Below are 4,968 nucleotides of genomic sequence, written 5' to 3'. Positions count from 1 at the left end.
CTGACATCCATTTTGGTCTTTTCTTCCTCTTCTGTCTTTGCAATGACCGTTTGCACTCTTCCTGGATGATATCCTTGATATCCTCCCACAACTCCTCTGGCCTTCGTTCATTAGTGTTCAAAGCCTCAACCCTGTTCCTGAGATTGTTCTGAAATTCAGGTGGGATAGACTCATGGTCATATTTTGGTTGCCTTGGATTTGGTTTAATTTTCCTCAGCTTCAGCTTGAATTTGCATATGAGTAGTTGGTGGTCTGTTCCACAGTCAGCTATCTTAAATTGTATTTTGCTGTGGAAAAATATTATCATGAATTTGATGCTTAAATATAGAAATAAGAATATTTATGAAAAATATACTAGCAGTCTAACATGCCAAAATGGGCCTCTTTGAGGCCTAGAGCCCCACTGACCACACAGGAGGTGCAAACCCTTGATAAAGGAATGTAACTGATAATAACCTGCCTGTAAAACTACTATGTGAACCCTGATAAGGGAATGTAACTTGTTACTGCCCGTGTTGCTAAGATAATGTAACTTGTAAATTTAAGAGTAAGAAATAGATTGGGAATCAGCTATATGTTAGAAATAAGAAACACGTTTAGAACTTACTGTATTACTTTTAGAAATAAAGTAGGAAATATGTTAAGAACTTGCTAAATCATATGTGAGAATTAAAAAAATAGGTTAGGAATTCGCTGTAAGAAATTGTTAAGAATATTTGTGAAAATGTACTGAAGCATTAATATGTCCAGTTAAGCCTCTTGGAGGCCTAGGGTCCCCTGATCACAACAGGTGCAGACCCTTGATAAGGAGATATGACTGGCTAATAATGCCTTGTTGCCAATGATAGAACATGATTGGTCAAACCTGTGTTGCTTTGGGACTAATGTATTTGGTTGAAGACTCAAAGTTGAATGTTGAATATGATGTAGCATCTAGTAGCCAAGCTAAGGGTCTTTATATCTTGACAGTCTTAACCTGAAACTCACTCCACTTCAGGAAATACTGAGGTGAACACTGAAGACTCAAAGGCTCTTTTTAGAGCCGAAGACTTAAGGGCTCTTTTCAGAGTTGAAGACCCAAAGACTCTTTTCAGAGCCAAGAACTCTAGCCTACACTGATGGACATGAGCTACTGAGACAGTGGAGGATTCTGCCCACACTTATGGACCCTGGCTGAATTGAATTGCTGAACTAGTGGAGAATCCTTGGCCACATTGACCTGCTGAACTAGCGGAGAACCCCCTGACTGTGCCAAAGACCATGAGAGGCAAAAGAAGATGATGAGTTGAGATCCTGGAGTGAGTGAGTGTTCTCCACTGTTGATGAATCAACATGTGATGAAGTTACAAATTGCAATGTAGATAAATTGCATTAACTGTTTAATACTTACTATGAATTAATGAATCAATATATTGTGATGAATTTATTAATTGCAATGTAGGTAATTGCAATTGTTACTATGAATTTAATCAATAAATTGTAATTGGCTTTTGTAAAATGTCTGTGAGTAATTAATTAGGGCTCAAGGCTCATGACAGCGAGGCCAACAAGATCGAGAAGAGGTGCAGAAGGACAAGCAGGTCTACTAGGCCACACAGTGTCTGCTGCTGCTAGGTGCTGGAGAATCTGGTAAAATCACCACTATGAAGCAGATGAGAATCCTCCTTGTAATGGGTTTAATGGAGATAGTTAGAAGGCAATGGAAAGGCAGGACATAAAAAACTAGGTGAAGGAGGGCCTCAAAACAATTGTGGTTACTGTGAGCAACCTGCCCACCTCCCGTGGAGCTGGCCAACCCTGAGAACCAGTTCAGAGTGGACTGCATCCTGACCGTGATGAACATGCTTGACTTTGATATTCCCCCTGAACTCTACGACCATGCCAAGACACTCTGGAAGGATGAAGGGGTGTGTGCCTGCTACGAGTGTGCCAATGAGTACCAGCTCATCATCTGTGCCCAGTGCTTTCCTGGACAAAATTGATGTCATCAAGCAGGCCGACTATGTGCACAGCCACCAGGATCTGCTCCATTGCCTTGTCCTGACTTCTGGAATCTTCGAGACCAAGTTCCAGGTGGACAAGTTCAACTTGAACATGTTCAATGTGAGCAGCTAGTGGGATGAGCACCCCAAGTGGAATCTAGTGCTCCAATGGTGTGACTGCCATCATCTCGGTGGTGGCCAGCAGCAGCTACAACATGATAATTTGTGAGGATAACCAGACCAACCATCTGCAGGAGGCTCTGAACCTCTTCGAGAGCATCTGGAATAACAGATGGCAACACACCATCTCAGTGATTCTGTTCCTCAACAAGCAAGATCTGCTAGCTGAGAAGGTCCTGGCTGGTAAATCCAAGATCGAGGACTGCTTCCCAGAGTTCACTCGCTACACTACTCCTGAGGATGCTACTTCTGAGCCTGATCCCTGCATGATCCAGTCCAAGTACTTAATCCAAGATGAATTTCTGAGAATCAGTACTGCTAGTGGAGATGGGCACCACTACTTCTACCCCTGCTTCACTTGCTCTGTGGACACTGAGAACATTTGCCGCATTTTCAGCGACTGCCATGACATCATTTAGCGCATGCACCTTTGTCAGTAGGTAGCTGCTGTAAAGAGGGAACACTAATATAATTAAAACCTTCAGCACAGTTAATTAAATGTAATTCTACAAGCAGTTAATTGTTGCAAACCGGACGCAGAAAGAAAGCAGGGACATGGGGTAATGAGTTCTGAAAAAGAGGGAAGGCTAAGGCAGAGGTCCTCTCACAACAAGGCACTGTGAAAAGGCCCCTTTGTTAGTTTCCTCATGACTTTCAGCCAATCATCCTCAAAAAGGTTCAATCTCCTGAGACCATATTTTCCCTTTAACTTACGTGCTGCCAACCTAACAATTGTTATGTGCTGTAGAGTTGCTTGTCACTCATAGTGACCTTATGTACAATAGCCCTAAACTCTGCTCTGTCCTGTGCCAATCGCACTGTCTGATACACCCATTCTGATGACCCCAGTCACTGAATCAATCCACCTCATAGAGGCCTTTCCCTACTGTGCTGTCCCTCCACCCTCTCTACCATGATGTCCCTCTCCAAGGACCAGTCCCTCCTTACAACATGTCCAAAGTATGTTAGATGGAGGCTCAGAATCCTTGCCTCCAAGGAGCCACCTGGTTTAACCCTCTCCAGGATGAATCTGTTTGTTTTCCTAGCAGTTCATGATACCCTCAATACTCTTCTTCAACAGCACAGCTCAAAGGCATCAATTCTCCTTCTATCGTCCTTAGTCATTGTCCAACTCTGGATGCCTAATAAATGATCGCAAAGACCATGCCTGTATCAGACGCACCCTAGTCTCCAGAGAGACACCATTGCTCTTCAGTACTTTGGAGAGGTCCCTAACAGCAGACTTTTCCATGGCAATACGTCTTTTATTTCCTGGCTATTGGTGCCAAGAGTGTTGACTGTGGAGCCAAGCAAACTGAAGCTGTGAGCAATCTCTATCTCTTCACCATCCATCGTGTTGCTGCCAATTGGTCCAGTGGTGAGAATCTTTGTTTTCTTGACATTGAGCCTCAATCCATATTGAAGGTTGAAGTCCTTGACCCTCTGCAGCAAGCGCTTCAGGTCCTCCTCAGTTTCAGCAAGCGGGGTTGTGTCATCTGCATTACGCAGATTATTGATAGATCTTGCACCAATCCTGACCCCATATTCCTCCTCATAGAGCCCAGTCTCCCGGATAATCTGTTCTGCATACAGGTTGAAAAGGTATGGAGACAGGACACACCCCTGGCATATACCCTTCCCAATTTGGAACCATGCAGTATTTCTTTACTCTGTTCTGACGACTGCCTCTTGGTCCAAGTATAGGTTTTGCATTAGCATTATCATGTGTTCTGGGATTCCCAATCTTCTCAGAGTCAGCTACAGTTTGTTATGATCCACACAGTCAAACGCCTTTGCATAGTCAATGAAACACAGATAGACATTCCTCTGGTACTCCCTGCTTTCAGCAAAGATCCGTCTAACATTAGCAACAATATCCCTAGTACCAGGAACCCTTCTAAACCCAGCCTGAACTTCTGGAAGTTCTCTGCTGATGTGCTAATGGGTAAGCTTAATCTTTAAACTAAGACCAAAGCTCAGACAGTGGCTGGGTGGAAATCTCTGTTTGCAGAGGGCTTTCAGTATCTCCTCCAGGGGGGCTGGGCGGAATTCTCTGTTTGCAGAGGGTGCTCAGTCCTTGTTTGGACTCTAACCTCAGCTGTGGCCCTGCTCTCACTATGCTGGGGAAACCACAGTTAATCACCCACCATACGGCATTATTAACCAAGCAACCTTTCCTTTCTCCTCGAGTGTGTTTTTTTTTGCAAAAACCCCTACTCCCTTTCAACTTGCTTAAATGTTACACAAATTTAGGAAGCATAAGGAGGCCTACAGTGAAAAAATTTTAAAAAGGCCACAGAAGTTTCCTCTCACTTTCAGTTAAAAACAAACAAACAAACAAATGAAATAAATATTATTGTGTGAAACATTTAAAAAACATAATAAGTAAAAATTAAATGTGATAAAAGTAAAGCTCCTTGGAAAACACAACTGAGAGTAACAGGAGATGCAACAGCTTCTAAATCATGAAGAATGTCCAAAGAACAAATCTTCCTAATCCAATCACTGCCTAGGTATGTAGACTAGACATACTCTTTCTCATCCTAAACTTTACCCCATGCTCCATTTCTTAAGATTCTAAGGAATAGCAATCCTCATGTGTCCGGTGATATCTTTAGTGAATCAATGACCTCTTGGCTGCTGCCCACCTCACTCTCTGATGTTAAATATTCTCTGATAGTTAGTGGAACTACATTTTCTAGAAAATGCAGTTACAAAATTGCAATATAGAGGTTTTCATGATTACTCATAATTTCTTTACAGCATGCAGTTGTACAGGTTAGACTCTAGGTATCTCCAGGTATTG

The 4,968-nt window shown here is 42.7% G+C and overlaps 1 pseudogene; it reads left to right on the top strand.

Moving 5' to 3' along the window:
* LOC102863784 overlaps positions 1-2,602 on the top strand; it is a 4,212-nt pseudogene extending 1,610 nt beyond the window's left edge.
* Positions 2,603-4,968: the final 2,366 nt, after the last annotated feature.

Source organism: Elephantulus edwardii, unplaced genomic scaffold (assembly GCF_000299155.1).
Source record: "Elephantulus edwardii isolate Elephantulus edwardi_28Jun2011 unplaced genomic scaffold, EleEdw1.0 scaffold00458, whole genome shotgun sequence".
In the NCBI taxonomy this organism is placed as follows: domain Eukaryota; kingdom Metazoa; phylum Chordata; class Mammalia; order Macroscelidea; family Macroscelididae; genus Elephantulus; species Elephantulus edwardii.
Note: the sequence above shows the minus strand (reverse complement) of the source record. Positions and strands in the feature narration are given on the sequence as shown.